This window comes from Pan paniscus, chromosome 15, assembly GCF_029289425.2.
Source record: "Pan paniscus chromosome 15, NHGRI_mPanPan1-v2.0_pri, whole genome shotgun sequence".
NCBI lineage: Eukaryota > Metazoa > Chordata > Mammalia > Primates > Hominidae > Pan > Pan paniscus.
The window spans coordinates 40,837,036-40,852,267 of record NC_073264.2 but is presented as its reverse complement, the minus strand read 5'-3'; the positions used below and the strand labels follow the sequence as shown (position 1 = coordinate 40,852,267).

General features: G+C 37.2%; 1 long non-coding RNA gene across 1 annotated transcript in view; it reads right to left on the bottom strand.

Annotated features, from left to right (window-relative positions):
• Nucleotides 1–2,885: 2,885 nt before the first annotated feature.
• The window catches only part of LOC134728891 (uncharacterized), an 80,747-nt gene continuing 68,400 nt past the window's right edge, over nucleotides 2,886–15,232 (bottom strand). The window contains exon 3 of the long non-coding RNA XR_010109750.1: nucleotides 2,886–4,492. This is a non-coding gene — a long non-coding RNA (uncharacterized LOC134728891). The remainder of the gene's footprint in view (nucleotides 4,493–15,232) is intronic.

Below are 15,232 nucleotides of genomic sequence, written 5' to 3'. Positions count from 1 at the left end.
TACACAGTATTTGTGCATGTGTATATGTATGTGTGTGGCAAATATATATTTATTTTTGCATCTATAAATATGCATATATATTCACAAATTTCCCAGTCTTCTCAATTTGCCATATTAATTTCATTTTTAACCAGAATCAAAATATGAACACTGTTCCACATCAATGAACAAAATTATGAATATTTTAAATAATTTTTGATGTCTATATAGTGAACATTTTGTTGTCCTCCATCAATCCCCCCAACCCCATACTCAAACAGTTCCCTACAGGGTCTCAATTTATACAATCTGAATGGACATCAAATTGATTAAAAAAGAAAGTTGATTAACTATCCCAAAAAGTGCCCATTCTAAAACTAGACTATAAACATCTCAAGAGTAGAGATTTTGTCTATTTTCTTAAGTACTGAAACCCAGGCACTAGTATAGAGTCTAACAAATAATAGGTATGTAATAAACATCAGTAGGATAAATGAACAGACACATAAAGGTAAGTAACTATCTTAATGACATGTGTAACCAAAATTTACCAATGTGAGTTACTGTTCCACATTTTCGGATTGAGACAACAGTGTTTGGGTTTAACAGTTTGCAAAGCTAGGTGTTTTAAGATCAAATATAGCAAACTATTTCCTATAAATAAGAGCCATTTCCTTAAGTATAGATTCTCAATACTCTGAAACACAGAAAGTCACTAAAGTTATTCCTCTCCTTTTTGGGAGGATATAAAATTGTTTAATTTTAATACAATTGCCAAATAAAATATCTGTGATGGTTAATTTTGTGTGTCAACTTGACTAGGCTGAGGGATATCTAGATAGCTGCTAAATATTATTTCTGGGTACAAGTATGAGACTGTTTCTAGAAGAGATTAGCATTTAAATCAGTAGACTGAGTAAGGAAGATCTGCTCTCACAAATATCTGTGGGCATCATTCAATCCATTGAGGGCCTGAATAGAACAAAAAGGCAGAGGAAGGGCAAGTTTACTTTCTCTGCTTGAGCTGAGATATTCATTTTCTCCTACCTTTGGACATTGACACAAGTGGTTTTTGGGCTTTTGGATTTATACCCAACAGCCCTCTGATTCTCAGGCCTTTTTTGACTTGCACTGAATCACACCACCAGAATTTATGGTTCTCCAGTTTGCAGATAGCAGGCCATGGCACTTCTTAGCCTCCGTAACCATATGAGCCACTTCCTATAATAAATCCCCTCATCTATATCTATAGTCATATATTTAGATAGACAGATGATAGATAGATAGGTAGATAGATAGATAGATAGATAGATAATCTCCTATTGGTTCTGTTTCTCTGTAAAATTCTGACTAATACAATATGTTTCTCCTATTTCCCAACAGTAATAATTATCATGAGTTGTTCTACAAGGCATTTTTTAAGTGAGAGCAAGTTTATTAGAGAAGTGAAGAAACAAAAGAGTGAGCTGCTTAAATCAAAGCCAAAATGCATTTACTATTTACCAAAGAATCCAGTTAAAAGCAATATTTAAAGAATAAATTCCCAGAAGATGTTACAACCTAAGATTTTATTCTCAAACTAGTTTTAATCTGTTTTTTCCACGTTCCACTTTCTGGTAATTTCAAATCATCCTTTCTTCATTCAGTTTCTCCCTCCACCTTTTTTTCTTCCATTGGGGTATTTTCTTGAAGAAACTGTAGCCAATTCTGGTTAGTCTAAGTCAAAACATAAACTTATTAATAGAATACAGAGATAATTAACAGAATTAAAGAAAAATTGAAAACATAATACCCAGGATTGGAAAGAACAACCACAACTCTGGGGATCTCAAAAACAGTTCATGGACTTTATTGAAGAGCACTGCCATTGATGTGACCAGATCCCCAAAACTTCTAGTTTCTGTATGTCTCAATTCCAAGTTTTAAATTCTTTGGAGAAATAATCTAATTGACCTAGGTTGGATAAGGTATGCCCTCTTAGACAAGTTTGTTACACACAGAAACTAACTTACAGAAGGTCACTGTATAGATGTGGTCAATGGAGGCACACTGCCCATGTTGGAGATTATTCCAGGTAATGGGCAATTCCTTTGAGTTAAACAGTGATCATACAAGGTATCTACTACTGGTATCATCATAAACTTAATCATCTTTGCTCATTTATTTGTTGTAAATTGATGCAATGTTCTGAATTCCTGTGTCTTTTCTGATCACTAAGGATCATTCATGAGTTTTTCTGGCAAATGCTAAAAAGATTTTAGAATGACTAAAAGAAAACAGCTAAAATCAATATATTAAAAAATCATATTTGAGGCAACCACAAGCTGGTATATTGCTAGACTTAGGCTGAAAGATAAAATTAAAGTTAAGAGAAAACAAATTAGATGAAATAAAAATAATTCAAAGTGATAACCTCCAACAAATAATAAAAATTTTAAAGCACTATCTATATCATTTATAAAGAAAAGTCAACATTACTATGCTTTAGTAAAATGACACACCACCATAATTGGAAGGATGGATTGAATAATTTGAAATCATTTAGCTTAAGTATGTTTTAGGTTTGTATTATTCCCCTAAACCTGAACCTATGTTTGCCAAAAAAAAAATTTATAATCATTGGATTAGTTTTTTTAATTTTATTTTATTTTATTTTAATTATTGTTATACTTTAAGTTTTAGGGTACATGTGCACAATGTGCAGGTTAGTTACATATGTATACATGTGCCATGCTGGTGTGCTGCACCCATTAACTTGTCATTTAGCATTAGGTGTATCTCCTAAAGCTATCCCTCCCCCCTCCCCCCACACCACAACAGTCCCCAGAGTGTGATGTTCCCCTTCCTGTGTCCATGTGTTCTCGTTGTTCAATTCCCACCTATGAGTGAGAATATGCAGTGTTTGGTTTTTTGTTCTTGCGATAGTTTACTGAGAATGATGATTTCCAATTTCATCCATGTCCCTACAAAGGACATGAACTCATCATTTTTCATGGCTGCATAGTATTCCATGGTGTATATGTGCCACATTTTCTTAATCCAGTCTAGCATTGTTGGACATTTGGGTTGGTTCCAAGTCTTTGCTATTGTGAATAGTGCCGCAATAAACATACGTGTGCATGTGTCTTTATAGCAGCATGATTTGTAGTCCTTTGGGTATATACCCAGTAATGGGATGGCTGGGTCAAATGGTATTTCTAGTTCTAGATCCCTGAGGAATCGCCACACTGACTTCCACAATGGTTGAACTAGTTTACAGTCCCACCAACAGTGTAAAAGTGTTCCTATTTCTCCACATCCTCTCCAGCACCTGTTGTTTCCCGACTTTTTAATGATTGCCATTCTAACTGGTGTGAGATGGTATCTCATTGTGGTTTCGATTTGCATTTCTCTGATGGCCAGTGATGGTGAGCATTTTTTCATGTGTTTTTTGGCTGCATAAATGTCTTCTTTTGAGAAGTGTCTGTTCATGTCCTTTGCCCACTTTTTGATGGGGTTGTTTGTTTTTTTCTTGTAAATTTGTTGGAGTTCATTGTAGATTCTGGATATTAGCCCTTTGTCAGATGAGTAGGTTGCGAAAATTTTCTCCCATTTTGTAGGTTGCCTGTTCACTCTGATGGTAGTTTCTTTTGCTGTGCAGAAGCTCTTTAGTTTAATTAGATCCCATTTGTCAATTTTGGCTTTTGTCGCCATTGCTTTTGGTGTTTTAGACATGAAGTCCTTGCCCATGCCTATGTCCTGAATGGTAATGCCTAGGTTTTCTTCTAGGGTTTTTATGGTTTTAGGTCTAACGTTTAAGTCTTTAATCCATCTTGAATTAATTTTTGTATAAGGTGTAAGGAAGGGATCCAGTTTCAGCTTTCTACATATGGCTAGCCAGTTTTCCCAGCACCATTTATTAAATAGGGAATCCTTTCCCCATTTCTTCTTTTTGTCAGGTTTGTCAAAGATCAGATAGTTGTAGATATACGGCGTTATTTCTGAGGGCTCTGTTCTGTTCCATTGATCTATATCTCTGTTTTGGTACCAGTACCATGCTGTTTTGGTTACTGTAGCCTTGTAGTATAGTTTGAAGTCAGGTAGTGTGATGCCTCCAGCTTTGTTCTTTTGGCTTAGGATTGACTTGGCGATGCGGGCTCTTTTTTGGTTCCATATGAACTTTAGTTTTTTCCAATTCTGTGAAGAAAGTCATTGGTAGCTTGATGGGGATGGCATTGAATCTATAAATTACCTTGGGCAGCATGGCCATTTTCACAATATTGATTCTTCCTACCCATGAGCATGGAATGTTCTTCCATTTGTTTGTATCCTCTTTTATTTCATTGAGCAGTGGTTTGTAGTTCTCCTTTGAAGAGGTCCCTCACGTCCCTTGTAAGCTGGATTCCTAGGTATTTGATTCTCTTTGAAGCAATTGTGAATGGGAGTTCACTCATGATTTGGCTCTCTGTTTGTCTGTTATTGGTGTATAAATGCTTGGTTTTTAAAGTATTCATGTCTACCCAGAAAATGGTTCCTACAGAGAGAACAAAATAAAGTCATTGCTGGCCCTGTCACCATCACCATATAAACTTAAATATTGGTGTTAATCTAAAACAGTAATTCCTCTTCCATAAATTAAGTTATTATGAGACCATGTCTGAACTAGATCAACTCTTAAGACCATATAATTTAGACTTTAAAAGTTAAGCGTTCTTATTTTGAAAGTTCAAAGACAAACAGAAGTTTATGGATACAGAATATAAAAGATAAGATGCTCTGGATCACTAAAGTGTATGCTAAAAAAAAAGTGGTGTGGGGGAGAAAAGAACAGGTGCACATGATTTAATGAAAATACGCTGTGCTGCACTGTGAGATGAGTTAAGCAAAGATGATAGAAACCTCAAAGAAATAGAAGTGTTTTTTATTTCATTAATTTATTCTTTTTAAATTCTTTTATTCAATATGGAGATAGATAGGAATATAGACTAACCTTTGGCTTCACATAATTAATTCAGTCTAATTTTTTAGTGAACATAGCTGTTTTTTTATTTCAATAGGTTTTTGGGGAACAGGTGGTGTTTGGTTACATGAATCAGTTCTTTAGTGGTGACTTCTGAGATTTTGGTGCACCCATCACCCAAGCAATATACACTGTACGCAATGTGTGGTTTTTTCATCCCTCACCACCCTCTAACACTTTCTCCTGGATGGTAGATCTATTTTTAGTTCTATAAGGAATCTCCTCACTGTTTTCCATAGTGGTTGTACTAGCTTACATTCCCACCAACAATGTGAAAGTGTTCCCTTTTCACAACATCTATTTCAACATTCAATTCTGTTAATTATCTCTGTATTCTATTAATAAGTTTATGTTTTGACTTAGACTAACCAGAATTGGCTACAGTTTCTTCAAGAAAATACCCCAATGGAAGAAAAAAAGAGGGAGGAAGAAACTGAATGAAGAAAGGATGATTTGAAATTACCAGAAAGTGGTAATTTATTCTCATTTGAGGATAAAATCTTAGGTTGTTACATCTTCAGGGAATTTATTCTTTAAATACTACTTTTAACTGGATTCTTTGGTAAATAGGAAATGCATTTTGGCTTTGATTTAAGCAGCTCATTCTTTCGTTTCTTTACTTCTCTAATAAATCCTAATAAATCTCTAGTGAATCCCCAAAGTCCACTGTATCATTCTTATGCCTTTGTGTGCTCAGAGCTTAAATCCCACTCATGAGTGAGGACATACGATGTTTGGTTTTCCATTCCAGAGCTACTTCACTTAGAATAATGGTCTCCAATTCCATCCAGGTTGCCGTGAATGCCATTATTTTGTTCTTTTTTATGGCTGAGTAGTATTCCATGGTGTGTATATGTGTGTGTGTGTGTGTATATATATATACATATTTATATAAAATCACATTTTCTTTATACATTCCATTATTTTGTTCCTTTTTATGGCTGAGTAGTATTCCATGGAATACATATATACCATATAGTATATATATACCACATTTTCTTTATGCATTCATTGATTGATGGGCATTTGATCTGGTTCCATATTTTTGCAACTGCAGACTGTGTTGCTATAAACATGCATGTGCAAGTATCTTTCTCGTATAATGACTTCTTTTGCTCTCGGTAGATACTCAGTAGTGAAACTGCTGCATGAAATGGTAGACTTACTTTTAGTTCTATAAGGAATCTCCTCACTGTTTTCCATAGTGGTTGTACTAGCTTACATTCCCACTAACAGTGTAAAAGTGTTCCCTTTTCACAACATCCATTTCAACATCTATTTTTTTTAATTTTTTTATTATGGCCATTCTTGCAGAAGTAAGATGGTATCACAATGCAATTTTAATTTGCACTTCCCGATAATTAGTGATGTTGACAATTTTTTATATGTTTATTGGCCATTTAAATATCTTCTTTTGAGATCTGTCTATTAATGTCTTTAGCCCACTTTTTGAGGGGATTTTTTTTTCTTGCTAATTTGAGTTTCTTGTGGATTCTGGATATTAGGTCACCAGGGAAGTGGGGGAAAGCCAGCAGTGACAGGCCTCACCCCTCTCCCATGCAGCTAAACAGACCAATCTCATGCCCACCATGCTCCCCCAACAGCATCGAGTTTATATCCAGGCAACCAGTGAGCACGGCTGAGATCTTGCCCCAGGCTACAAGTCTCCTCACTGAGAGAACAACCAGGACTTTCAGGCTTCACACCCTCCTCCACCATGGTGTCTTTGCTCATACCTGCACTTTCCATTCACCTTCCCAACCCTGAGATTCTGCCCTGTTTGCACTCAGCTGAAATTATTACAACATTCAGCTGAAAGTTTATTTCTCCCTATGGCACTCCCCAAATTCCACTGGCAGTCCTCCTCAAGGACCCTTGTGAGATAAAGTCAGAAATGGCTTCCCTGGGCTTTTCTGGGGACTGGGAGTGCCTAAAGGGCTCTTCCCACTGCTTCTTCTACTTTTATATTTCGCTCAGCTCTCTACATTCATTTCAGCTCTAGGTAAAGTTAAATCCTTCTCTCGTGATCTGGATTTTCAGGCCTCCAGTGAGGGTGTCTGGACAGAGGCTGACTTTCACCTTCTCACACTTTGGGAAAAAATTTTTCAGCTGTCTCATGGAGTTCGCAGCAGCAAGCTGCTTCTTTCAAAGGGTTTGTGAATTCTTTCAGTTTTTCTGCTATGTTCTTGTGTTAGTTGTTGGAACAAAAGTTCATGATGTGAGTCTCCACACCTTGTTTGTCTATCCAAGTGGCAGCTGCAAGTTAGTCCTGCCTCCTATTCACCATTTTCCCCTGATTTCTAAACTGAAGATTTCTATCTTAAATTTAAAAGTTCCATAGGGAAGAAAGATACTAAAAGAACAACACTGATCTCAGAAATTTTCAAATTAACCACCTCAAACTGAATTTTTATGATGGGCATTTATATTCTATCTTTCAAAAGTAAATTCAGAGCTTAATCTGGATTGATTTGGAGCTCAGAAATGTCCATTCAATTACTAAACTTGCTATTCTTGGCTGAAGTGAAAGATTTTAACATAAAGCCTAATCCTTTTTAATTAGGTAGTTCCTAAATGGAACCACAGGTTGGTGAGGTTCTGATGAAGTTTTCACCAGTATGAAATAAAATGATAAAAATAAAAGCAATGTAGTAAGTTTTTCATAGTGCTAAACTTGGTTTTTATTATTATAGATAATATCTGTGTTTTAATTAATTTTTAGTGTATGTCATCATTATTCACTAAGTATTATGGATAACAGTATAAATAGTAAATACTAGACAGAATGTACAGTTAAGATATGACCCTAAATTGTCTTGCTAATTAACAAATTAGTATGACAATTCTATTAGTCTGGGTTCAATAAAGAGGCAGAAACCATATCAGCCATTTGGACAGAAAGAATTTAATACAAAGAACTGAAAACTGGAGGACAAAAGAGACCCCCTAAGAAATCATAGATAGAGCAACTTTACAGAAATAGGTACCACTGATAGAGTTGGGGAAACAAGGGAAGAGGTTGTTAAAACTTAGAAATGTGGAAGAAGGATCCCATGGGGACCCAAACCTCTGAAGAAGAGATGTCACTTGCTTGGTGCACATGTTGGGAACAAAGGGGATTGTACATGATAAATTTTTTTCTTCAGGTGTTGGAAAATTTGCATACTAGCTTTAGATAAACTATAGGAGGAGACCAGGGACAGTGGCTCATGTCTATAATCCCAGCACTTTGGGAGGCCAAGACTGGTGGACCACTTGAGGCCAGGAGTTTAAGACTAGCCTTGCCAACATGGCAAAATCCCATCTCTACAAAAAATTAGCCAGGTGTGGTGCCCCATGCCTGTAATCCCAGCTACTCAGGAGGCTGAGGCACAAGAATTGTCTGAACCCAGGAGGCAGAGGTTGCAGTGAGCCAAGATCACACCACTGCACCCCAGCTTGAGCTACAGAGGAGACTCAGTCTCAAAATATATATATATAGGAGGGAATTTTAGCTGCCTGGTGAGGAAGTGTTGCAGGACTGATGCTCACAGGAACAGACAGAAGGCAGAAAGAAAGCTGCAAGTCCATGGAAAGAATCAAGTCCTTTCTCACCCGGCCTACCAGTCTCCCTTTTATACCCCCTACTGGTATACCCCAACAGAAAGCAGCTTATAAAGTCAAAATGGGGTCCACAGAGTCACCACCCCAGGATCACAGGACCAAGTATAAAAGGGCTTAAGAACTTAAGAACTTAATAATTTATACAATGTTGGGTTTTTTTAATTAAAATTTTACTCATCTATAAAATAATGGCATCATTTCTAGAAACTTTATGGGTAGTTCAGTTCTCATTCCATTTTTAATGTGATTAATAGGAATAAAGATATTTGGAATACTTTGCTCTTTTTAAAACAGTCTGAAATACACAATCTCATTTGATTCTTACATAGCAGATGATCTGAAATATTCCTGTTTCTTTGTTGATAATTCTACTTCTCAGAAAACAGAGTAACCAATAAGGAAATTGTTATTCTGAACCTAATTCTAACAAAGAGAAACTTATTCGAGAAGTGAAGTAACAAATATGCTGAGAGAAAGAAAACATGCTTTCACTCACCTTTGAATCCATGTAACCAGAGAAGGAAATGCTGGGCTACCACTCTCAGTCCACACTGTGATTTTCAGATTTTAAAAAATATCCCTCAACAATGCCCTCTCCTTTGAAACTCTCATGTCTATATATAACCACTATTCTCTTCCCATCCACATTACCATGATTACCAACCTCCAAACCACTCCCTCAAAATCAGTAAGACTCCATGTATCCCAGGTAGTGACATCATCAAGGTTGCCAAGTCGATTTGACTTCTCTCCCACATGAAGGGACCAAAACAATAAATAAACAACTATATGTCAACTAAAGTGACTGAGGAAGTATGCTAGCAGACACCAGGGGAGCAGCAATATCCCTGTGGAGAACAGAAGCACAGGATAGCACCATAGAGAGGTGAGAAAGGCACCCTGACTTTGCCACATTGTCTCCCAAGATCAGCTTGAAGTCGGGGGAACTTCTTACAGGGAAGAGGTATGCTGGATATATGCAGTGGTGCCCATTACCACCACAAATGCCAGTCCTTGCTACAGGAGAGTCCTCCAGTCCTCAAAAGCTCCAAATTCAGTTTGGAGAGTAATCAGGAGTTTGCTTAGCTGCATTGCCTCAGAAAAGCCTACCTTGAGCACCTCCCACCTCAACAATGTAAGCTGCTATGCTCAATGCCTTGTTGACACTGGACCCTCAGCTAGAGTGTGCCCTGCACTAAGAGCCAGTCTCTATCTCTGTGACAGAATCTCACTGTCTCTGAGACTCGCCATCATTCTACCAAGTTCATCTGGATGCCTGCAGCACTATGACCCCAGCTGTGTGAAGCCTAGGCCACATAACAACTGAGACCCTGGCATCTGAACCTACATAGCACACTACCCACCCCACCCAGGAAACAGGCAAACCTATACAGTAAGGAAGCCGCTGAACAGTTGGCCAGCCACTTCACATACACCTGTGCTGCAAAGCTGACTAGATCACTGAGCCCATATGTGCCCATGCCCAGCCTGACAGCTAGTCCTGTGGTATCCCTGCTTTCGTGGATACACCACTGCAGGGCCACCTGGCACCACCACACCCACACTCACCCCAACATCCAGTCCAGCGGCAGCTCTGCCTCTCCAGAAAGCCCACCAGATAGCCTGTCAGCCCTCTGTGACTGCATGTACCCAGCCTGACAACCAGACCAGTGCCCCTGCTCCCAGCAAACCTGTGCCAATACCATCAAAACTCCCACAGCCTAGGTCACTGAAGCAATCACAGACATCACTGATGAGAATAATAGCTGAAGAAACTGCATGGGGACCATGTTACTGAGTTCACCAGAAATAAAGCCAACGCACCATACCCAATTAATACTCTAGATGCATCTACAAGAAAAAGATCTCTTCCTACAAAAGCTACTCCATAAAACTAAAAAAAAAAAATCCCTATTCTATTAGATGTGCAGATATCAACAAAGGGACACAAGAAACAAGAAAAAGTAAGGACATGACACTCCCAAAGGAACACAGTCTCTAGTAACAGGCTCCGAAGGAAAGGACATTTATGAAATGCTCGAAAAGAAGTTCAAAATAATGATCTTAAGGAAATTCAGTGAGATACAAGAGAACACAAACAATTTAATGAAACTAAGAAAACATTCATGTTCTGAATGAGAAATTCAACAAAGAGATAGACATTAAAAAGAATGATATTAAAATGACCAAACTGAAATCTTGGAGGTGAAGAAAAGAAATAACTAAAATCAGAGCAGAACTAAATGAAATTGAGATCCAAAAACCATACAAAGAATCAATGAAGTAAAAAATTAGTTCTTTGAAAGGATAAACAAGATTGATAGATGGCTACCTAGATTAACCAAGAAAAAAAGATTATCCAAGTAAGCACAATCAGAAATGACAAAGGGTGACATTACAACTGATTCCACAGACACATAAAAGGCCCCCAGAGTCTACTATGAACATTGCTATGCATACAGATTAGAAAAATCTAGAGGAAATGAATAAATTCCTGAAAACACAAAACCTCCTACGATTGAAGCAGGAAGAAACAGAAATCCTGAACATAACCGATAATGAGTAATGAAATTGAATCAGTAATAAAAAAGACCTACCAACCAAAAAAAAAGCCCTGGACCAGATGGATTCACAGCCAAATTTTACCGCACATACAAAGAAGGGCTGGAACCAATCCTATTGAAACATTCCAAAAATTCAAGGAGAGACTCCTCCCTAACTCCCAATAGATGCAGAAAAAGATTTTGATAAACTCTAATATCCCTTCATGATAAAATTCCTCAACAAACTAGTCATCAAAGGAACATAGCTAAAAATAATAAGTGCCACCTCTGACAAACCCATGGCTAACATCATAGTGAATAGGCAAAGTTGGAGGCATCTAATAACTGGAAAAAAACAAGGATGTCAACCTCACTACTTGTATTCAACATAGTACTGGAAGTCCTAGCCAAAGCAATTGTCAGGAGACAAAAATAAAAAGTTATCCAAATAGAAAAAAAGGAAGTCAAATTGTCTCTCTTCACTGATGATAGCATTCTATACCTTAAAAACCCAAAGGTTCTGCCAAAAGACTCCTAGACCTGATAAACAACTTCAGCAAAGTTTCAGAATGCAAAATCAATGTATAAAAGTCAGTAGCATTTTTTTTTCTTTTTTTGGGGGGGGATACGGAGTCTTGCTCTCTTGCCCAAATCAAAAACACACTCCCATTCACAACAGTTGAAAAGAAAAAAATACCTAGAAATACATCTACCCAAAGAGATTAAAGATTGCTGCAATGAGAACTACAAAACACTGCTGAAAGAAATCAGGGATGACACAAACACATGGAAAAACATTCCACATACATGGATTGGAAGGATCTATATAATTAAAATGGCCATACTGCTCAATGCAATCTACAAATTCAATGCTATTCCTATGAAATTACCAATGTCATTTTTCACAGAATTATAACTATTCTAAAATTCATACTGAACAAAAAAAAGCCTGAATAGTCAAAATGATCCTAAGCAAAAAGAACAAAGCTGGAAGCAACACATTACCCAACTTCAAATTATACTACAAGGCTACAGTAAACAAAACATGATACTGATACAAAAACAGACACATAGACCAAGGTAACAGGATGCAGACCCCTGAAATAAAGCTGCACACCTATATCCATCTGATCTTTGACAAAGCCAACAAAAATAAGCAATGGGGAAACCCTATTCAATAAATGGTGTTGCAAAAAGTGGCTAACCATATGCAGAAGAATGAAACTGGACCTCTACCTTTCACCATATGCAAAAATCAACTAAGATGGATTAAAGACTTAAATGTAAGACTTCAAATTATGAAAATCCTAAAAGAAAACCTAAGAAATACTCTTCCAGACATTGGCCTAAGCAAAGAATTTATGATGAAGTCCTCAAAAGTAAGTGCAACAAAAGCAAAAATTGACAAGTGAGACCTACTTAACTAACGAGCTTCTGCACAACAGAAGAAACTATCAACAGAGTAAACAGACAGCCTACAGAATGGGAGAAAATATGTACAAACTATACATCCAACAAAGGACTAGTGCCCAGAATCTACAAGGAACTAAACAAATCAACAAGCAAAAGTCAAATAACCCCATTAAAATTGGGCAGGCCAGGCATGGTGGCTCACAGCTGTAATCCCAGCAATTTGGGAGGCAGAGGTGGGTGAGTTCCTTGAGCCCAGGAGTTCAAGACCAGCCTGGGCAATAAAATGAGACCTCACCTCCACCAAAAAACTAAAAATTAGCTGGGTGTGTTTACGTACACCTGTGGTCCCAGCTACTCAAGAGGCTAAGGTGGGAGGATTGCTTGAGCCCCAGAGGTCGAGGCTACAGCAAGTCATGATCATGCCACTGCACTCCAGCCTAGGCAACAGGGCAAGGCCTTGTCTCAAAAAAAAAAAAATGGGCAAAGGATATGAACAGACACTGCTCAAAAGAAGACATACAAGCAGCCAAGAAACATACAAAAAAAATGCTCAGCATCACTAATCATTAGAGAAATGCAAATCAAAACTACGGTGAGATACCATCTAATACCAGCCAGAATGGCTATTAATAAAAAGTCAAAAAATAATGGATAACGGTGAGGTTGCAGAGAAAAGGGAATGCTTATACAATGTTGGTGGGAATGTAAACTACCTCAGCCCCTGTGAAAAGCAGTTTGGAGATTTCTCAAAGAACAGAAAATAAAATTATCATTCAACCCAACAATCCTATTATTGGGTATATACCCAAAGAAAAATCAATCATTCTATTAATACCAAAAAGTTACATGCATTCACATGTTTAGTGCAGCACTATTCACAATAGCAAAGACATGAAATCAACCCAGGCACCTATCAATGGTGGATTGGATAAAGAAAATGTGGTACTTACGCAGCATAGAATACTACACAGACATAAAAATAGAATGAAATCATGTCCTTTGAAGTAACATGGATGCAACTGAAGGCCACTGTCATGGGCAAATTAACGCAGGAACAGAAAACCAAATACCACATATTCTCATAAGTGGAAGCTAAATACTGGGTACAAATGGAACAAAGACAGGAACAACAGACACTAGGAATTCCAAAAAAAGGGAGAAAAGAGGGAGGGGTAAGTGTTGAAAACTACCTATCAGGTACTGTATCTGCCACTTGGGTCATGGGATCATTAGAATTTCAAACCTCAGCATCACACAATATACCTGTGTAACAAACCTGCACCTGCACCCCCTGAACCTAAAATTAAAAAGTAAAAAGACTCTTCAATAAATGGTGCTGGGAAAAGTGGATATCCACATACAGAAGAATGAGACTAGACCTCTACCTTGCACCATATACAAAAATCAAATCAAAATGGATTAAGATTTAAATGTAAAATCTGAAACTATAAAATAGAATAAAACATAGAGGAAACACTTCACGACATGGGGCTGAGTAATAATTTTTTTAAAATAAGACTTCAAAAGTGCAGGCAACAAAAGCAAAAACAGACAAATGGGATTACAGCAATATGAAAAGCTTTTACACAGCAATGGAAACAACAGAGAGAAAATAAAACCTACAGAATAGGAGAAAATATTTGCAAACTATGTATCTGACAAGGAGCTACTGCCCAGATTATATTTTTAAAAACTTGCATAACTCAATAGCAGAAAAAAAATCTGATTTAAAAGTGAGCAAATGACCTGAGTAGACATTTCTCAAAAGGACACCAAAAATGCCCAACAGGTGTATGAAAAAATGTGCAACATCTCTAATTATCAGGAAAATGCAAATCAAAACCACAATGAGATGCAACCTCATGCCAGTCAGAATGGCTATTGTCAAAAATACAAAAGAAAACAAGTGTTGATAAGGATGTGAAAAAAGGGGAACACTTACACACTGCTGGTAGGATTGTAAGCTAATACAGCCATTATAAAAAACTATATGGAGGTTCCTCAAAAAATTAAAAATAGAACCACTACCTAATCAAATAATTTCACTACTGGGTATATATACAAGGTAAATGAGATCAGTACGATGAAGACATATATACTTCCCCATGTTTATTGCAGCACTAGTTCCAATGGCCAAGATATGGAATCAAATTACATGTCCAACAATGGATGAATACAGAAAATGTGGTATATATGTGCAATGGAATACTCTTCAGCCATAAAAAAGAATAAAATCCTGTTATTTACAACAACATCAATGTAATGTAATCTGTGATGAATCTAGATGACATCATGTTAAGTGAAATAAGCCAGATACAGAAAGGCAAATGCCGTATGATCTCACTTAGACATGGAATCTGAAAAAATTCACATGTTGATTTTATAGCAGCAGAGAGTAGATCAATGGTTACCAGAAACTGGGGAGGGAAGGGAGGGAAGGGAGGGAAGGGAGGGAAGGGAGGAGAGAAAGATGGGGAGAGGGTAATCAACAGGTACAAAGTTACAATTAGATAGGAGGAATAAATTCTGGTGTTCTATTGCACAGTAGGGTGACTAGGGTTAACAGCAAAATATTGTGTATCACAAAATAGCTAGAGGAGAGGTTTTTGAATGGTCTCACCACAAACAAATGCATGAAGTGAAGGACACATTAACTATCCTGATGGGATCATTATACAACATGATCCATATAAAG